The sequence below is a fragment of the Anabrus simplex genome, chromosome 3 (assembly GCF_040414725.1).
Source record: "Anabrus simplex isolate iqAnaSimp1 chromosome 3, ASM4041472v1, whole genome shotgun sequence".
Lineage (NCBI taxonomy): Eukaryota > Metazoa > Arthropoda > Insecta > Orthoptera > Tettigoniidae > Anabrus > Anabrus simplex.
The window spans coordinates 289,661,364-289,683,519 of record NC_090267.1 but is presented as its reverse complement, the minus strand read 5'-3'; positions in this window follow the sequence as shown (position 1 = coordinate 289,683,519).

Here is a 22,156-nt window from a genome sequence, read left to right as displayed (position 1 = left end):
ATGATATTATGTAGTGTAGGCCCCGGTTATGTTCGTGCTTAGAACAGCTAGTAATATTTGTGAATAAGGACATCAGGTCATCCCACGGTGTGATAGACAGAATAATGTACAAATTTCATGAACGGTATGAATTAATGAGGACAAATGAACGATAGCAAGTCGCAAAACCTCAATCATACCGTTACGCAGACGACGCCCATGGGCGATTCGCATTTTAAAGGGATTATTATTTTCTTTTCCTCCCATATGTGGAGAGTCATTGTATAGAGAGCTGTATCAACTTCTTTAAATTGTCATGTTTTGAATAAATTCATATTCGTAACCCCTATTTATGAGTCTTGTCATTTGTGGCAGTGCTAAGCAGTATCCACTAGGCATTTGAACCCAGAGATCCTACTTTCATATTATAGACATAAGACTCCATCTTAAGTATTTGTTGTTTTTGTTTTTCTTTGAACGTACCACTTCCCCAAGTGCTCAGGCTGCCGGGCCGGCACAGAAAGTAGGAAGGGGAGCGGTCCGAAGCTCGTTAAGCAATTCGACCCGCTCTTCGATCCAATCTCATCCGTGGGTGTTTACCCCGTTACGTGGAGGCATTCTTATGCGTGGGTCATCCATTCGACGCCCGGTAGGGTGTATACTTGGCGCCCTTCGTGGCCGGGCATTGTTTATAGTGTACGCTGGAGCATTTTGAGTAATAGATAGGCCGCCCACAGGGAGGATAGTGTGCTATGATGGAGTCAAATTGCCAGGTTCGTGCCACAATCTGATTACATTTGGTATCGAACGGGTTGGCAATTATTTGGAATGGAGTACCCGCCACGTAACCGAACGGATGGAGACGTTAAGCACATGTCCGAAGTGCTAAGATTCATAATTATAGATTGGATAGTGCAAGGGTTGTTCAGATTGTGTGAGACTCAGCAGGACGGTCATGGTCATCGTACGGGTGTGCGTAAGTCACAACTCGTGATGATAACTCACACAAGATCAGCCATGAAAGGGAGCGACGTGAATAAGGAATAGGATAGGAAAATGACAAGAACAGAAAAATCATGTGTCCAGTTTAAGTGGAAATCCGCATGAGTGTCGCTCATTAATTCAAAATGGATACCCGGGACAGACTATGAAGCTGTCATTTCTTTGGGAGACAACGTTATGGTTCTTTCAGTGTGAGGTTAAAACGGCCGGCAGAATTCTTCAAATTTCGCCAGTTACGGGTATCGGCCAAAGATTGTGCGCTGAGGTAACAACATTTGGCAGATATAAATATTTTTTTTCGAGAGGGCTTTAGACGCCGCGGATAGAGCAGGGTACCTCAACCCAGGCTCTAATTTTTGCGCAGTGACAGATGCGATGTTGCCAGTTTGAGACGGGTAATTGTCTGCTAACGTCGTCTTACCAATCTCAAGGTGATAACATCCATTAGTGACTGGGGTATGCCATGTTTCCGGCATACGTAAAATCGAGCCCACGGTAGGCCGCGCGCGAGGTTGGAAAACTTATTCCAGGATAACAGGGCTAACGTAGAATCAGTATTATTATTGTTATTATTATTGTCAAATGATATGACGAAATTTCCTATACAATGAATTATGACATTAATATGGTAGGGGGCGTGACATAAGCCGTTTGTAGGCCCAGTTTGGATTGATTTGTCGGAATTTCGAGTAAAGTTAGGTCACGCTGAAATTTATATTAAAAAAAAAAAACATTTGAATGTATCTATGCTTTCTGTCGATCACCGGTGTTCATTTTCTGCCCACGGGAGATCCGCTTTCTCCAAGATTGAATTTAATATGGACATGGAGGCCATGAGGGAAATGATGTGCCAATTATTGGCAAAACACGAGGAAGGCTTAAAGGAACATTTCGAAGAACGATTAGACAGAATGACGGAACGTGCAAATCAGCAGGCAGCGGATGTTAAAGCGCAGTTCGAGAAGCAGGGGGAACTTTTGAAAGAACAATTAGACACGCAGGCAGAGCTTTGCCAGGCTCAGGCGGCTACGAATAAGGCTTCGTTAGACGAGCTCGCAGAGGATATGAGATTAGGTCGTGAACGTAGCGACGAGAACGCCGCGAGGCTGGAGGCAAAGATGACTGAGGCGTTAGAAGGGAAGTTAGAAGACGTCATCCAGCAATTAAAGCAAGTAGAGATTAGGGTGACCAATAGGATCGACGTAACGGACACTAGGGTAAGCGCGTGCGAGGAAGAGATGGAGAAGGTGAGCACCCGCGTAGAGGATGTTGCAAGAGACATGCAGGAGGCCAAGGCGGAAGTCCGAGAACTAAGGACACAGACGACGGAGGCCCTCGACAAGGTGGCAAAAGAGGTCAGTGACCGTCTGACCCAAGTGCAGGATATTGCGACCGCCAAGCTCAAGGAAGTCCAGACTGAGGCCCATGGAGAAGTTATGGAGCTCCGGAAGGAAGTGACCGAAGAGATGGAAGCGGAACAAGAAGAAGTTCGAGGGAAAATCCAAGGCCTGAACCGACAGATGGAAGAGTGGGGCAACAAGACCCACAAGGCTGCCGTCCAAGTAGAAGTCCACACGGAGCTTATTAAGGAGATCCGGGAGGAGGTCGAGTTGTTAAAGTTCCAAGAGGCGAGAGGTGAGATCGTGATGCGATCGATCCTCAAGAAGCAGGATAGCGTTGACAGAGTGAGTCCGCCCAGTAGTATTGGTCACGAGGCCAACGTTGACATTTCGCAGGGAAATGAAAATGCACAAGTGCATAATGCACCTCGGGGACAATCGACCCCGCAAGAGAGTGGAGCAATTCCGGTATATAATCTCCTTCGGATGACGAATGACGAGCCGAAGAAATTCGGGTCAAACACTCATCTTACCCCGAAAGGTTTCCTTGCTGAGGTAGACCAATACTTCATTGATCATCGAGTCCCAGCGGACCGAAAACTGAGAGTAGTCGAACGGTACCTAACGGATCAGCCGTTGGTCTGGTACCGGGCGTTCAAATATTGTTTCGATGGGTATGAGGAGTTCCGGCGGCGCTTCCTCGAGAAGTATTGGGGGATCGAGACGCAACAGAATTTGAGGCTAGAATTGTATTCGCGAAGGTATTCGGGTGCAGGGCAGACCCGTTTCTGCGAGTACTTCGTGGGCCAGTTGTTGAAGTTTAAAGAACTGGATAGTCCTCCCACAGAGCTAGAGTTGATTTCCGCCATCGGTAAACAGCTCCCACCGGAAGTACAGAAGGTGCTCATAGCGGCGAATGTCCGAAATGCGGTCGATGCTGAACAAATATTGAGGCAGCTCGATCAAACGAGTGGAATGCAGGCGCGACATCGCCATAGCGAGGCGGTCCATGTTGTCGACCTAGCTCAAGATGAAAGCCCACCTAAAAGGAAGAACCAGGGGACTAGTACGAATGAAGTTCGGGAGATGTACCCCTCGAGAATTAGGAGTGATTGGGGTCCCCAGACATGGAATGGACCGAAACGGGAATACCAGGAGGGCTGGAACACCCGCGAACCAGGACCCCGTGAGAGGATGAATCAGGGGCCAAGGCTTCGGTATCGCCAGTATGGACAGCGGAGGAGGCCGTACCAGAATTGGGGACCGAGCGGACAACGGTCGACAGGGCAACGACCAGGAAGAAGGGAAGAGTACATACGAGATCGCAGGAATGAATCGCGACAGTATGTGGAACAACTGCGAAACACGCCGCCCGGTATTGACAAGTGGCAGAGACCCATACAGGGTATGGCCGCCGCGGGAATGTGCGAAGGGGCAGAAAGCCTGCAACTGCAAGCCCACAAGAAGGAAGGACGTGGAAGAGAGTTGAACCCCCATGCTCCGGAGTATGCCAGTAGCTCCGGAGCGCAAAAAAAAAATTTCGCCTAACTAGTGAGGAGATAGCCTGCGGTTCGGGGAGCAACCATTCTTTCGATTCACAGAGGACGTCAGTTACCATAGCTGCGTGGGTGATCCAACCCGAGGATTTGATCGAAGACGCACACCGACCGAATAAGAGGATTATCAGGGAATTACCAGTGGTGTACATAAGAGCTAATGGATTGCGCGTGCGCTCTCTTGTAGACACGGGAGCCAGCGTAAGCGTCGTATCTAGAACGCTTATACGGGAAATCCAATCGAAGGAGCAGATCCCATTATTACCGGTCTCTAACATGAAGGTACGAGGAATCATCCCAGATCGCACCACAGTGTGCAAGGCTCAGGTTTATTTAGAATTGCAGATCGGAGAGGCCATTACTTCGCACCCATTTATCATCCTCGAGAAGATGGAATACAACATTATATTAGGCGCCGACTTCTGGAGGGACTATAAGGCAGTTATCGACATGCACCGCAATGAAATCAGGCTAGAGATCAACATGCATTCCGAAGGGGTGAAACTAAACGAAATTGGAGACTGCGTAGTCGATGAGAGGATTTGGACTACTCAAGTGACCTACGACGAGGAAGTCCGTCCGGATCAGACTCTGGATGGGAAACATCAGGAAGAAGAGATAATAATCGGACTCGAGAGAATGGTTGCAAACTTGGAACAGGAAGAGGAAGAACCGACATTTGAGGAGGCAGTGCTATCAAAAATTAATAAAGCAATGATAGGTGAAGAGGGAAGAGCTAGACTGAAAGAAATCTTGGAACGCCACCGCGATGCATTTGGGTCACAACCGGGAAAAATTTCGAATTTCAAATACAATTTTGTCGTCACAAGTTGGGAACCTTTCCGACGGAATCCGTACCCGATTCCCGAGAAACATTATGCCAAGGTACGACCTATCATCAAGGATATGGAAGAAAACCAGTTAATTTCCAAATCTCCGACGCCATTTTTAAACCCTTTAGTCATCGTGGAGAAGACGAACGGTTCGCTGAGGGTGTGCCTAGACGCACGTGCCATTAACGAGCGCTTGGTACCAGAGTACGATAGGGCACCAAACATTAAGGATATTTTGAAGAAATTTAGTCACAAAAATTATTTTTCTGGGGTCGACTTGAGATCGTCCTACCACCACATTGAGTTGTCAGGGGAATCCAAGGTACTGACGGGATTCATGTTTGACGGACAGACGTACGTCTACAACCGTTTGCCGTTCGGCGTCAAGAACGCAGGATCGGCCTTGATAAGGGCACTTGATAGGAATTTGAGCGGGCAGGTGAAGAACCTTACGGTGCGTTATGTAGACGACATTTTGATTGCGAGCGAGACTCTGGAGGAGCATTTGGAACACTTGAACCTGTTGTTAGCAGAATTGAATAAAAACAACTTCAAAATCAATTTGGATAAGTCAAACTTTTGCCAGAAAAGCATTTTGTTCCTGGGACACGTCATAGATTCGGAGGGTGTCACTCCGAACCCGGTTAAGATTCAAGCTATTCAAAATTTCCCCAAACCAACACGAGTCAAACACATCAGGCAGTTTTTGGGAATCTGCGGGTTTTTCGCCGATCATTGCCCCAGTTACACTGAGGCGGTAGCTCCTCTTCAGGACCTCCTGAAGAAGAATAATAGATGGAAATGGGATTCAAACTGTGACGAAGCTTTCCGAAGGACAAAAGAACTACTTGCCAACAGCATCAAGCTTGGGTACCCCGACTTTTCGAGCAAATTCGTAGTCCAAACCGATGCATCCATGATAGGTGTAGGGGCGGTATTGTACCAGGAGACGCCGGATCAGGAAAAACGCAGAAACTACATCGCGTTCATGAGTCGTAGACTTCGGGCCCATGAGTGCCAATATACCGTCACGGAATTAGAGATGTTGGCAATTGTTACAGCCCTCAGTCACTGGAGGAAGTATATATACGGATTCCCGGTCGTGCTGCGGACAGACCATAAAGCTTTGACCTTTGCTTTGAAGTCGACGATGGCATCTGAGAGAGTAAACCGCTGGACGTTATTCATCCAACAATTCGACTTAGAGATCGAACATTGTGCAGGAAAGGACAACGTGATTGCCGACGCATTAAGCCGAAACCCCGAACCGGAAGCCCAAGTTCTTCATCACATAGAGTTGAGCGGGGGTGACCGTGAGACGTTGGACAGGCTGCAACGCATCGGAGAAGAGCAAGAGAATTGGCCCGCGACCCGACGATTGATCGATTTCTTCAGGAAGAGGATACCAGCAGGAACGCCTGAATACCAGGAGAGTGAGAGGCAGGCACCAAAATATAACTATTTCAACGGGATCCTTCACCAGTTCATCGATGAAGATCATACGAAGTACCGTATTGTTGTTCCGCCCGTGCTGCAAGTGGAACTGATTTGGCTCGCACATCATTCCATTGGTCATGCGGGAATCGATAAAGTTACCTCGACACTACAGGAGACCTTTGTCTGGTCGAGAATGAGGCGGATGATTAGGACCGTGTTGACAACATGCGATACTTGTCAACGAATCAAACCAAATACCTATCTCCTGCGGCAACCACCTAAGCCGCTGTTGCCAGAGAAGCCACGAGAGCTATTTGCGATAGACTTTTACGGGCCCTTACCCAAGGCAATTAGAGGGTTACAATTCATTTTGGTCTGCGTAGATGTTTTCTCGAAGTATGTGATGCTGTGCCCAGTACAGAAGGCAAACTCCAGGTCGGTACTGACACAGATCCGAAATAAGATCATTCCATCTATGGGGAAGCCAGATAAGATATTGAGTGACCATGGGTCTCAGTTCACGTCCGCCATGTTCAAACGCGAGATCGAGCAACTCCAAATCCAGCATATCTTCAGTTCTATTAGGCATCCCGAGTCCAATCCATCAGAAAGGATCATGCGCGAAATAGCAAAATTTTGCAGGGTTTATTGCGCCAGACAGCATTGGCGATGGGTTGATGTTCTTCCAATCATCATGGAGTGCATCAACGGGACGATTCATGAATCTACGGGGCAGATCCCGATAGCGGTACATTTTGATCAGAAACCAGAGAGACCGTGGCACCGCGTGCTACAGTGCCCAGAAGATCCCAGGCCTTCGGCTGAACTTCGTGTGAGGATAGCTTTGGACCATCTCAAAGCCCAGGCAGAGAAGAGGCTCAGACGTCATCGAAACCGGAGATTTCATCGGCCACTTCGTGTGGGAGAACTAGTTTTAGTCAAACGACCAGCCATGTCCGACCCTCCGAGGAAGTACTACCACAAGTTTGCAGAACTTTACATCGGGCCGTATAGGATAATCCAGAACTTAGAGAATAATGCCTACAAAGTACAGTCAATGGATGGGAGAACAGAGGCCACTTACAATGCTGCAAATCTCAAACTGTACCACGCACCAGGACAACACCCTGAAGAAGGTCCGGAGGAAGAAGAACCAGGAGAAGCCGAGGATGACGAGGACAACCCGGATCCAATGGAAGAAATGGAAGCCGATGAAGAAGATGATGCCGTGAATCACATTGTTTTGGAAGAAGGGAGCGAGTCCGAGGCATCGACCTGTGAAGATTGTCCAGAATGTTCTGAGAGGACCGGTCTTAGGAACGCGTTAATTAATCTATGCTACCAGATACAACTGGAGAATACAGAGTTGACCGAGAAGGTCCACCAGTTACGCGACCATCACCAATGACTACTTTCCGAGACAGTTAAAAGGGAAAGAAAAATCCCGAGTTCGTGATTATTCTTTGATGAAGTAGGAGGAGAATGAAACCGTACAGTGTCCTGTACAGCTCCATGGGAATGATATGGGCCTTTATACTCCATTAAAATTACTCCTAAAGGTCGCGTCATAGGTAGCAGTATGGGCGAAGGGGATCGAGCGGCGTCCTGCCAGAACGGAACCCGCGAAAAGAGCGCCTGCGAACAAAGGGAGGACAAAGCAACAGCCAAGCCCCGCGGAATTACGCTCTCAACTTGCAGAGAGAGATAGAAGGGGACGCGATGCTGGAGTAGTCAGATACGCCCCGAGGTGGAGCTTAGCTTCCCAGAGTTCCCAACGAACATAAGGAACTTCCGGTTTTTTATGCACGTGTCACGGGTGCCAACATCGGACTTTGGCGCGTAAACAATGGAATGATATTTTAATCCAGACATAGGAAAATTATGTGAGACACACCATTGAATAGAGCGGAATTTTCTGCGTTCCCCAGACTAAAAATATGTAATAACTTATGCAGGGGAAGGAATGAGGTCACCAGCTGTCAAGATGTAACATATCGCTAACACATGTGGATGCAGCGGCGTCACCCAAGCCAAGAGTCGCGCTCAAAATTGACTCCGCCTCCCGAGGGACGCTAATGAATTAATCAAAGGCGGGAAGCAAATTAGATAAAAACTGCTGATCGTAGGTCCAGCACGCCTGGCTCAAATGAAAGAGGAGACAGAGGGCTACAAGATGCAATATTTAAATATCTTCAATTCTTGGTGTGAAAGGAGCTCTGGTTCTTAATGAACCGTGAAGGTTTACACCCCCAAGCTTCCGGCGAGCAAGATAATATAGCCCGAGCAGGCCCTTGCAGAGACAGTTGTTCTTTCACGGGTCGTGAGACGGACACCGTGTCCCGCGGTGCTCTAGTTACAGTCAGAAACCCCTGACCGCGTACAAAGAAGTGTTATTGTGTACAAAAGCTTTTGTGTAGTGAACGGGAGGCCAAACGAGCCTAGGTATTGTTTCTGTGCTGCGTGTCAAACTAGTAAAAACCGCGAGCATAATTTTCGAACAAGTATTAGAATTCGGCTGAGAAACTGCCGGTTTAATGAGTCAGTGAAATTCATAATTAGGTATCACCCAAAGTGTTACTTTGAATCAGGGGCTCGAGTCTCGTGAGCCACCCGATTCTTACTGTGAACGCGCTCGCCGTGGTTTGAAAGGCCGTCTTATTCGTGGGTGTAAACTCTGAAATAGAGGACGTGTGACGAGTGTAAAAGTGTTACCCACTTGGATTACTGTAAGATTTCAGCTGTGACGAGTTCCCCAGGATGCCGGACTTGTATGGACCAGGGATGAAGGACTGCACGCCCGCCACCTACCGAGTGGTCATGGAGTACTAAGAACTTCACCATGGGTCTCCCGTGGAAGGATAAACAACGGCCACCAAACAGATGAGTGATGTCCAAATTTAATTTCTAAGCATGACATAACCCGGGGATAGGATTAGCGTTCTTTTGTAAATATTAAAATGTTGTAAGTTAATGCATGTCCTATATGGAAATTTTATTGATTTTTATAATGTTGAAGTAAATTCAAGGGGGCTAAATTCCCGGACGACTCATATTTCTTTCTTAATGATTAGCTTATCGTGAGGGTTATATTTTTAGTAACATGTAGAATGTCCTAGCAAATATGGGAACAAGGTTAGGAGAATATTTGAGTTTCCCGTAGGGGCGGTTGGAAAAATAGTGCTGGCAAGCAGGGAAACATGTCGAAATATTGGTAGTCACTGTCCCACGAGGTTGTCAAATATGCCAGGGAAACTCATGGGTCAGTCAGACAATGCATGCCTAGCTTACAGATATAATCAGTGCATGGACTGCAAGAAAGAAGAAGATCCCGACCGGGAGAGGTACATATTGTGTGATTTAGATAAGTGTGAGGAACCATGTGCAAGTCTCCCGTGATTTTTGATTAATTGGCCATAATGGTTTGAGTGTTTTTTTTGTTATCTATAGCCGGGGCGAGACCCAGGGCAGGAGTCCCTTAATCTTTGGTCAGAAGGTTCAGATATAAGTGTATTGATAGGGTATGAACGAGGAGCCATGAGAGCCATAGGCCCAAGGGAAGAAGATACGCGATATGAGACGTAGTGAGAAGGCCGAATATGAATTTACGATGAGATGATTGAGAAGTGATCGTGCCCCAGTCTCAGTGATAATAATGAGAAGGGAGTGAATAAAAAGAGTATTTCATGGGAATTCCATAATGATATGAATAAGCAAACGAAGCGAGCCATGGATGTGTGTGTCCCCGAGATGAGAGGGTAGACGTGTGAGCGAGAGAAGAATCAGAACGGCCGTGCGAAGTGAATGACCGCCCTCCCTTCCTTGTTTTTTTTTGTTGTGAATGTCAGGCTCTCGCCCTCGTGACAGAGGGATCCCTTTAAACCATTGTGTTAAGACTAACTTGGAGCCCTGGGTCAACCTCGCGCTCCCCTCGGTTGGTTTAAATGGCCTAGCTAAGAATACTTGTATAATGATAATATCACGGTAACTTCTTTTAAAGGTATTTAATAAATGAGTAGGGATCCCCCCGATATCCGGCGATATGAGAGTAGCTATTCTCGGGATCTACAGAAACCCACAGTACCTCTCGGTCGGGAGTCTGCCAGTTCGACCCCGGATTATGGTGGCGCCCTTGGGCGAGCTGCTCCAAGCTTGCGCTGTGGGCCGGAGACAGTGATAACCATGCTGTTTCTTTTCTAGGAATGGCCCTCCTGTGTGCATGAAGTGTATATATCCATATATCTGTGTATGTTTCGTAATTATGTGCACATATTTTTGAGTTCAAACAGAACCTATGTGCACGTTGTGTGGTCTTGGTGATAGATGAGTAGTCCGGGGTTTAGCAAAAATGGTATTTGTGTTTGTTTGTGCATTATGCAAATGTGTCTTTTAATATGATATTATGTAGTGTAGGCCCCGGTTATGTTCGTGCTTAGAACAGCTAGTAATATTTGTGAATAAGGACATCAGGTCATCCCACGGTGTGATAGACAGAATAATGTACAAATTTCATGAACGGTATGAATTAATGAGGACAAATGAACGATAGCAAGTCGCAAAACCTCAATCATACCGTTACGCAGACGACGCCCATGGGCGATTCGCATTTTAAAGGGATTATTATTTTCTTTTCCTCCCATATGTGGAGAGTCATTGTATAGAGAGCTGTATCAACTTCTTTAAATTGTCATGTTTTGAATAAATTCATATTCGTAACCCCTATTTATGAGTCTTGTCATTTGTGGCAGTGCTAAGCAGTATCCACTAGGCATTTGAACCCAGAGATCCTACTTTCATATTATAGACATAAGACTCCATCTTAAGTGTTTGTTGTTTTTGTTTTTCTTTGAACGTACCACTTCCCCAAGTGCTCAGGCTGCCGGGCCGGCACAGAAAGTAGGAAGGGGAGCGGTCCGAAGCTCGTTAAGCAATTCGACCCGCTCTTCGATCCAATCTCATCCGTGGGTGTTTACCCCGTTACGTGGAGGCATTCTTATGCGTGGGTCATCCATTCGACGCCCGGTAGGGTGTAATATCAAACCAAATATATTCTTACCAAAAATGTATCTTTTTTTGCTATTTGCTTTACGTCGCAAACACAGATATGTCTTATGGCGACGATGGGATAGGAAAGGCCTAGGAATTGGAAGGAAGCGGCCGTGGCCTTAATTAAGGTACAACCCCGGCATTTGCCTGGTGTGAAAACGGGAAACCAAGGGAAACCATCTTCAGGGCTGCCGACAGTGGGATTCGAACCCACTATTTCCCGGATGCAAGCACACAGTCGCGCGCCCCTAACGCACCGCCAACTCGCCCGGTCACAGTAGCACTATCCCACTATCTCCCGATTACTGGATATTGGCCGCACTTAAGCGACTGCAGCTATCGAGCTCGGTCAAAAATGTATCAAGGGCTACCTAGTCTTTGTAAAAGGAAGTTCCTTCTCCCCTGTTAATTATTGAGCTCTAAAGCTTACCTTGCAATATATTGATTGTTAATATTGTTGTTTTTGCTTTAAAAATAATAATAATAGAAACTAAACAAAATAAAAGATCATTTGGCAAATATATTTAAAATTCCAATTTTTGTGTGGCCCTTGGTACAGTAGCCTAGGCCCTGCCGTTTCTTCCCCCCTACTTCCACAGAAGTCAGTTATTATTATTATTATTATTATTATTATTATTATTATTATTATTATTATTAGTTTGCTTATATATACCGGTATACAATGTATAAACATAGTGAAATTCGGTGTACAACCAAGTATCTCGTAGATATAAATCATCGTTGTGAGAAAACAATCTTACTCTACAGCACGTGGCCAACTACACTGTTCTCTGCATTCTTGCAATTAGATGGTTCATACTTAGTTCTTCCAGACTTGTGCTGTTACCAGCGCTTTCGGAAGGATACCTTTCACTGACAGCACCGTGAGTAACACTCTCGTGAGGTTTAGTTACCACTGCGTCTTCATCTCCTCTCCCAGTGGCGTGCACTTACTTTCTCTGACTGGGTGGTTTGCATATCGTGGTTCAGTGGTACGGTAATGTCTATCAAATGGGCCACTTTGGCACCCTTAATGAGAAGGAAAATATCAGGCTAGATGCCATGTTTGTCCGTTCAGTTCAAATAGATCTGTCCCAGTATATTTTGTGCTTCTAGTTTTCAAGCAATAGTAGGTTCGAATCACGCTGTCGGCAGCCCTGAATATGGTTTTCCGTGGTTTCCCGTTTTCACACCAGGCAAATCCCGGGGTTGTACCTTAATTAAGGCCACGGCCGCTTCCTTCCAATTCCTAGGCCTTTCCTATCCCATCGTCGCCATAAGACCTATCTGTGTCGGTGCGACGTAAAGCCACTAGCAAAAATGTTTTCAAGCATGTTGGACGGCTGGTAGTTGCGGTACGTCACGCTCGATTCTAGAAGTCCACTTGCTGCTGCAAGTTTTCTATGCACAATGGGACAGTCGCCAGTTATAGATCGATGGTTTCTAGTGCCGAAGTGCATCTGCGGCATCGTTTACCTAACACATTATTATTATTATTATTATTATTATTATTATTATTATTATTATTATTATTATTATTATTATACAAAATACTTCTTTATGCCACTATCGAGGATCCCACCAGCCCCTTTGAGATGAGGATTCAACAACATTTCTCGTGTAACAAGGTGGAGTAATTTCCAATCCAGTTCCTGAAATCAGTCTTATATTCGTGGACTGGGTCATTACCTACATATTAGGCCCCTTAATCATCACCATGTTAAATTCGTGCTTACAGTACTGTCGAGCTGAGTGGCTCAGAAGGTAAAGAGATGGCTTTCTGCGCCCAAGGTGGTTGGTTCGATCTCCGCTCAATTCCGTGATATTTGGAGTAGTGCTAATGTGCCAGTCTTGTGTAGATAGATTTGCCGGCATGTAGATGAACTGCGGCAAAATTCTGGCACTTCGGTGCCTCGATAAGCCGTAGTTAGTGAGCCGTAGGCCTACAACCAATCAAATGACATCTCATTGCAAGATTCAGTAAAAAGACTAAAATATTTATTTTATATCAGCAGTCATAACTGGCAAATGAATGCCACGTATCCTTAATACGTGGATGAAAATAAAATCCAGGGATATATTACGTTCAAAATATGATTTTATTTCCAGGCTTGTAAGGGAAAGACACAATCTAGGTAGACCAGGTTATTTTATTGAGGGTAGGGGAGGCAGTACACGAACATTCATTTCTAGACCGACCCGTATGTATGATAGGAATCAAACCCGCAGCGGTGGAAATGTTCAAATGACATGCTCAACACAACGAGCTGTTTAGTGGCACTGCTCAAATCACAGAGTTAACTTTATAAAGATGAATAATGCATGTATTCAACGGAATTCGAGCGGGTAGCTAGCGGTGATATCCCTGAGTCAGCAGTAGTGGTGGCGAGCTGTGATTCTCACGCCTACGGCCTAGCGGTCTCACGACCCGTCCTACTGTGGCGCGTGCAAGCAGGCCACACCGAAAGTATCTTCATATGCAAAATAGGAATTAATATTGTAACTGATTTGTGCAGAGTAGCCCGTTGTACTGTAGTTTAGTAAAGGGGAGTGCCAGCTGATAGACATCACTCTCTCTGAGTTGTCCATGGTTCGGATACCAATAAATGATTGTAGGGTTTTGGCAACGAAAAGCGTAGTTCTCGTAGTTCAGAATCCACTTAAAACTGAAGATGCCTTTTACTATATACACAATATAAAGTCAGGTAGCTTTGTTGGAGTTTTTTTGCATGTTCAATCTAGTTCGATTCCCGACTCGGCCTCGAATTTGAGACATTTGAGGGTCTCAAACTGCGGTACTCATAGTTACTAAAGAGAAGAGGTTAGAATATCACTCACGGTTGCTCTAAACATACTTTTCCGCGGAATCATCACTACCGCTTCAGGTAAAGGCCTCAATGATACGTTTCATACAGACTTACTTGTGTTAGGCTTCTCATTTTTATTTTCCCCGTCGGATCTTACTTGGCCATCTCTTGTTCTCTTCCGACCCCAATGGTATTGAGTTTAAGAGGCCTTGGGTGTCTTTCATTTTCATGCCCTTCGTGACCCTTACCGTTCTTTTACCGCCACCCTCATATTTCACAGGATCGGAACTTTTCCTTGTATCATCTCATTAGTTTTAAAGACCGAGCGAGTTGGCCGTGCGGTTAGAGGTGCGCAGCTGTGAGATCGCATCCGGGAGATAATGGGTTCGAACCCCAATGTCGGCAGCCGTGAAGATGGTTTTCCGTGGTTTCCCATTTTCACACCAGGCAAGGCTGTACCTTAATTAAGGCCACGGCCGCTTCCTTCCCATTCCTAGGCATTTCCTGTCCCATTGTCGCCATAAGAGCTATCTGTGTTGGTGCGACGTAAAGCAAATAGCAAATATATATATTTGTTTTAAGAGAGGATGGTACTTGCTCGTAAAGCAATAATCGCCACCTCCAACATATTACACACCACTAACTGTTTACTTCACAGTCATAGTCTCAGTTAGAGCCCCATACATTTTCAGCAGTCATAGTCTCAGCTAGAGCCCCATACATTTTCAGCAGTCATAAACTCAGTTAGAGCCCCATATATTTTCAGCAGTCATAGTCTCAGTTAGAGCCCCATATATTTTCAGCAGTCATAGTCCCAGTTAGAGCCCCATACATTTTCAGCAATCATAGTCTCAGAGTCCCATATATTTTCAGCAGTCATAGTCTCAGTTAGAGCCCCATATATTTTCAGCAGTCATAGTCTCAGTTAGAGCCCCATATATTTTCAGCAGTCATAGTCTCAGTTAGAGCCCCATATATTTTCAGCAGTCATAGTCTCAGTTAGAGCCCCATATATTTTCAGCAGTCATAGTCTCTGTTAGAGCCCCATATATTTTCAGCAGTCATAGTCTCTGTTAGAGCCCCATATATTTTCAGCAGTCATAGTCTCGGTTAGAGCCCCATATATTTTCAGCAGTCAGAGTCTCTGTTAGAGCCCCATATATTTTCAGCAGTCATAGTCTCTGTTAGAGCCCCATATATTTTCAGCAGTCAGAGTCTCAGTTAGAGCCCCATATATTTTCAGCAGTCATAGTCTCAGTTAGAGCCCCATATATTTTCAGCAGTCATAGTCTCAGTTAGAGCCCCATATATTTTCAGCAGTCAGAGTCTCAGTTAGAGCCCCATATATTTTCAGGTTATCATGTATCTTAACATGAGTTAGCTACGCGGTAAGCATCATACAGCCGTAGCCTTGTATTGAGGAACACTATCGGCAGTACAAAATATTATTTTCTATAGTTTCTCAAATTTACAACAGGCTTATGCCAGTCCTACCTCTTGCTCATTACCTATCAGGTAAGTAAGTGTTAGTATGACGTCAGAACTACTAGCAAAAGAAGTATTTATTTGAAACCTCAGAGCACATGAAACGATGAGGCCTTCATTGTCTGTTAGCCAGACTTAGGAATTCCACGATTATATTCCATGATTCCCACACCTCTCCCATATCAGTTGTTCAAATAATTCGATACGATCCAGGTTCGCGTAGCAAAGGTAGAAAACAAGCCCGTATTGCATAATGAACTGTCGTATACAACCACATCCCGCAGCGGGCTATGATACAACTGACAAACAAGTTGTTTGCTACTATATATCTCTAAGATTTAAATTAAAGCAAACGTGTACTTTTGCGTGACAGTTGATGTTGTGGCGATCATAGCCACGGGAAAATGCAGTCTGAGCATTCGGGAGCAAATCCTATTAACGGATTGAGTGGCTGATAATTTTATCCCTTGTACGGTTCCATGGCTAAATAGTTAGCGTGTTGGCCTTTAGTCCAAGGTCTCGGGTTCGATTTTCACCGGGTTGGGGATTTTAACCTTCACTGGTTAATTCCGATGTCTCGGGGGCCGTCGTCAGCATTAGAATTCATCATAGCTAGGACATCTTCCGAACAGACGCGCAGTTCCCTATACGGTGTCAACTCGAAAGACCTGGCACACGCCGTTATTATTATTATTATTATTATTATTATTATTATTATTATTATTATTATTATTATTATTATTATTATTCCTTCAGTGATAAATATCATTTTTTCTAACGTCCCTTCAATTGCTATAAATTTCTAGTGTAATCAACGAATCAACATTTTTTCCTGCATGAGTTCTTAAATGTACCGAAAGCCAGTAACATGGAGTTATCGCACTTAAACACCGTCAAATGACATCGACCTCACCTGGCATCACTCCACTATATTCGAAACGAAAAGACAATGACTAACCGCCTACACCACTGAGGTAGGCTTACCTATTACTCCTTACCCTTCACCGTAATAAATTAGTACATTGTATACATTTTGCTACCTGGTTTTTAAAAAGAATGCGTATTCCCATATAGAAGAAGGCAGGTGCCTCTAAGTGTTAATATTACAATAGTTCAGTACCATCCTACATTCGTAATATTGTAACACTGTATTTACTGAAGCCTGGAAAGAAGAGTTGAAGCCAAACTGGCAGAAGACAAGAAGATGTAGTCGATGAGAGTGAGTTTAACAAAATAAATTAAACTCACTTTTGAACTGAATTTCTACCTGAAGTTTCTTTTTATCAGATCGAACGAATTGGTTTCGCTGTTTGGGTTAGATAGCTATAAGCTTACAATCGGGAGATATAGGATTCGAACCCAAACACCGGCGGCCCTGAAGATGGATTTCCATCGTTGTCCATGTTAATGCGAGGCAAATACTGGGGCTGAACCTTATTTTTTTTTTTTTGCTATGGGCTTTACGTCGCACCGACACAGATAGGTCTTATGGCGACGATGGGATAGGAAAGGCCTAGGAGTTGGAAGGAAGCGGCCGTGGCCTTAATTAAGGTACAGCCCCAGCATTTGCCTGGTGTGAAAATGGGAAACCACGGAAAACCATTTTCAGGGCTGCCGATAGTGGGATTCGAACCTACTATCTCCCGGATGCAAGCTCACAGCGGCGCGCCTCTACGAGCATGGCCAACTCGCCCGGTGAGCCTTAATTAAGGTCATGGCTGCTTATTTTACAGTCCTAGCCTCTTCCTATTGCATCGTTACCAAAAGATACAACTGAGTTGGTGCGACATTAAAACACTCTGTTATCGTCAAGAAGTCTGCATTTTTACAAGTCTCCCACTTCTTAGAGGAGTGCGTATGAAGAAGCATATTATAAATCCTTCATTTGCCCAGGCTTTAGACAGGATGTCCTTGAGAAAGGTTCCAATGTTTACAAAGGCGGCGGCACGCAAGAAACGACGGAAGGAAGGTCCTATAAATATTTGTTCGGAGTTATGGTGCGGTACCACTACCATCAATGATCACAACGTTCCAATTATTTACGGAGGGTCGTATGCAAAGAAAGACGGAACTATGTTCCTAGCTAAACATTGGTCGTAAACGACCGCAAAATGTGGTGCATGAATGACGGGTCACCGGTCCATTTTCATCGTAGTGTTAGGAGAAACCTAACACGGGTCTTCCATAAGCGATGGATTGGACGGAGAGGGCCAAAATCTTGGCCTATGCGTTCGCCTGAACTTAAGCCTTTAAATTTTTGGCTTTGCGGACATGTAAAGACCAAGTGTATGCGGTCCCTATAAATGATGTGGATACACTACGAGAACGCTTGAGGATTGCCTATGACGCAATTCGGCAACAGCACATGTTGAAGAGTAGATCAAAGACATTGTCATCATTGATGGACCATAACTCCGAAGATACTGGGTTTCCGACCAATATTTGTAGGACCTTTTACCCTTCGTTTATTGAGTGCTGTCTCTGCTGTAAATATTGGAACCTTTATCAAGGACATCCTGCACAGAAATATTTGCAATTTTCTAGTTCTTGTTCAGAACTGAGGTACTTCCAAATCGAACAAGTCACGGTCAGAAGAGCAATACTTTCAACAAGGACGGTTAACATTGGAACCGGCTGAGTGAAGGCAAACGATGTGGATTTCAGCGAAATGTACACTCAAGATCGTTACACCACAATTTCCGTTTCCAGATGAGGTTCTTCGACCATTACAGGAGGATCATATATTTTAATAAATTACTCCAGAAATTATTTTTTTTCTTTTTGTTTTACGTCGCACCGACACAGGTAGGTCTTATGGTGACGATGGGACAGGAAAGGCCTAGGAATGGGAAAGAATCGGCCGTGAACTTAATTAAGGTACAGCCCCAGCATTTGCCTTGTGGCGAAGATGGGAAACCACGGAAAACCATCTTCAGGGCTGCCGACAGTGGTATTCGAACCCACTATCTCCCGGATGCGAGCTCACAGCTGCGCGCTCCTAACCGCACGGCCAACTCGCCCGCCCTGAAATTAATCAGAAGCCACAAAAGTCTAGAATTTATGATATAAACAAGAAACTTCAACAATGAGCAGCCTATCATTTTGTCTTTTTTATGTTCAGAAATATTAAAAATCAAGTAGTCTATGCTACATGGGTAATTATTACATAGGGCCTGAGTTTTGGATATAGAAGCTATAATGGCAGTCGAAAACACTTCTCAACTAATGGGTTTGCCACTGCGTGTGTGTGTGTTTGCAAGGCAACTATCGATGTTGCATAACTGTACTTACATTTAAATCTCTCTGATGTTGATGGATACATTGGATTAGAGGAGATAGTGCAAGCCGTGCGTGAGCTGCTTCACCTTCCAAGCGTCTAGTAGAGTGAATCCAGTCTTGCAGAAATACAGCGAATTTCTGAAAGAGACGGACAAAACACTTTATATATGTATTGCATCGTAAAACGTAACATAAGACAAATGATTGAGTTAGGTCTTTCTTTATACAGTTCCTTAACATATTCGTTGATTATTTCTGAAGAAAAGGAAAGCCTTGCACACATATTATTTATAATAGGCTGTAACTGATCAAATCAAGTAAGCTTGTAGTATTTTCGTGAATACTCATGAATATAGCCTCATGAACTCAGCATTTAAGGATAATCCGAACAGTAGTGACGTAATGCTGTCATTTCTTGATGGATACAGTACTTTTGCATCCATCTCTTGGCACAGGCCAGAGTAAAGTGTAGCTTCCACCAAAGTCCCAGTCAACATCCATGGCTGTGACAATATGGAAGCTGCTGGGGTATGGGTGGTGCTGAGTAATGACATTCAGAGCATGGCTGAGTGTTATGAAAGGTGCTGCTCATAGCGTCAGTCGTGCTGCAATAGTACTTTCTGACCCAGTGAGGAAAGCAGTGGCAAACTACCTCACTCCTCGTCTTGCCTAGTATGCCTCATTTGGGCTCTGCCATTGGTTTTGGGGGTTTCCATAGGCTATAACCGCATAAACTTTGGTGGTGCTATTTGAGGATCCAACCAGCCTCTGGGCTAATGACCTAACAGACAGACAGACAGACAGTGACGTAATTTTCTCATTTCGCAATTTCCACTTGCATTAAATGGGTTTCGAACCGCAGTTGCCTTGGTAAGAATCTAGAGACAGTATCACTCGGCTATCATGCCTTTCTCGTTTCTGATTTGGTTCTGCTTTTTAAAGAGTGTTGTGATAGCGCTCGTTATCAATCACGTTCACATGAAAAATGAAATGTCGTATGGCTTTTAGTGCCGGGATATCCCAGGACGGGTTCGGCTCGCCAGGTGCAGGTCTTTTTACTTGACGTCCGTAGGCGACCTGCGCGTCGTGATGAGGATGAAATGATGATGAAGACAATACAGACACCCAGCCCCCGTGCCATTGGAATCAAACAATTAAGGTTAAAATCCACGACCCAGCCGGGAATCGAACCCGGGACCCTCTGAACCGAAGGCCAGTACGCTGACCGTTCAGTCAAAGAGTCGGGCACGTTCACATGATATCCGTGTGCTTATCATCGTCGTCACCCTTTAGACTTCCCGTGTGCTGTTATTAAAGGGTAGGCCTATGTAAGTTCGTCCATTTACAAGTTGTACGAGTTAGACCATAACAACAGTTAAACATATAATTTATCGCCTTCAAGACAACTATAAGTGTCAAGTGGAAGAAGAACAAAAGCAAGCTATTGTTGTATTGTAAATCCTTTAATATCTTCTGCAAAATTTGATTTAAAATATATTTCCAATAATTACAAGAATATCAAGTTCAGGTCAATGATTATAGGCGTACCGACTTTTGCTAGTGGATTTATGTCACCCCGATACAGATAGGTCTTATGGCGACGATGGGATAGGAAAGGCCTAGGAGTTGGAAGGAAGCGGCCGTGGCTTTAAGTATGGTACAGCGCCAGCATTTGCCTGGTGTGAAAATGGGAAACTACGTAAAACCATCTTCAGGGCTACCGACAGTGAGATTCGAACTCACTATCTCCCGGATGCAAGCTCACAGCCACGCGCCTCTAACCGCACGGCCAACTCGCCCGGTCTACCAACTTTTGAAAATAATAAGCAGTCTATTGTTATCCTTGTAGATCGTTAGTTAATAATTTCATCCAGTGAACAATGATTCTCTAATGTTTCTTATCTATTTATATAAAAGCAAGTCGGTCTGGAGCGATCTATATAATATAAAGGTATAAAAATGAAAATAGGCGTGAATTAATGAGGCACTTCCAGAAATCTCAGAAATGTGAAATTTGGTACCAGAGAAGCTGATGGCCCCAACATCCCTAAAAAATCGAAAATTCTGAAAATTCCCCGAAGGGGGCACGCTGGGGGTTTCAAATTTTGGGCTAAGCACAAGAACGCAGTCGTATAATTTATCCAAAGCGACAACCTATAGGTTTCATGGGCTTAAAAAACATTCGTGAATTTCCTGATTTTTATTCCCCTTCCCCTAAATCAAGATGGCGGCACAATCTGCCAGACGAGCTAGAAAATTGAAATTTTGCGAAATTATAGCTTTTAGCCTGTAACCGACGGAAAAATTCCAAGATGTTCAAATTTTTCACTTTTTACCCCCCCCCCCCACAAATATCGAAATATGGAGGCAATTTTAATGTCTGTGCAGACATTCCTTTCGAGTTATTTGTTGGCTAAACGGTAAGTCGTATCTTAAAACGGATGGCACAATATCGGTTGAGATTTGGAGTGATCTACAACTTTGTCCCTGTGACTTTTTATCGTATCTCTCTCCCTTATACGTTAGAATTGTCTGTATATCTGGATTGTTCGTAAATTTGGCAATTTTTACATGCATATTTCATTGTTTGACAAACTTATAGGAACGATACAGTCATCAAGTTTCGTGCGCACATTGGCACAATCAAGGGCCATACGTGGACCAAATTTCATTATTCTAGCTTATACATAAGTATGCAAAAAATAATGTAAAGCGTTAAAATGTTCTCAAATTTCACACTATTCAAAGTTTCGAACTCAATTTAACCCATAAATATGGGAGATATGAGAAAATCTTTTAGAACCAAACACGTAGAAGGATAAAGGGGGCGTCAGATGGTGAAAACTGTTTGTTAATATGTGGTACCGTTCAGGAGTAGTGAATCTCGAACTAGAGGTTTGCACTTTCATAAATTTAATAAAATCTCAATTACCGCGTGTAAAGTAATTTATGTAGAAATCCGTTTACGATGTAAAAACCGTAGCCAAGCACAGGCACATTTCCTAGTTTTAATAAATTGTAACTATGATATAATCGCAGCTCAATTCCATCTAAGATCCAAAGTGCACAGTGCGCTATGTCTTGTGGTATGAACTAGAACAAATTTGTTACTTTCAGTATTTTGCCTCAGTGTCATCCATGGCAAAGCAATATGAAAACGGCTGAGGTATGGCCAATGTGTGGATGAGGAAAGACCAACCATCGATTGGATTCTTGAATCATTGTACGCAACATGAGATTGTTTTTTGATAACCTTCCTAGAAGTTTTTATTACTGGAAATTAACGTATTTTGGCATAGGCCACTTCACAAAACCAAGTAAGCATGTATAGAAAACATATGCATGAGGAAAGTAGACACAATAAAGCTTCAAACTAGACCAAAATTACCGTTGCT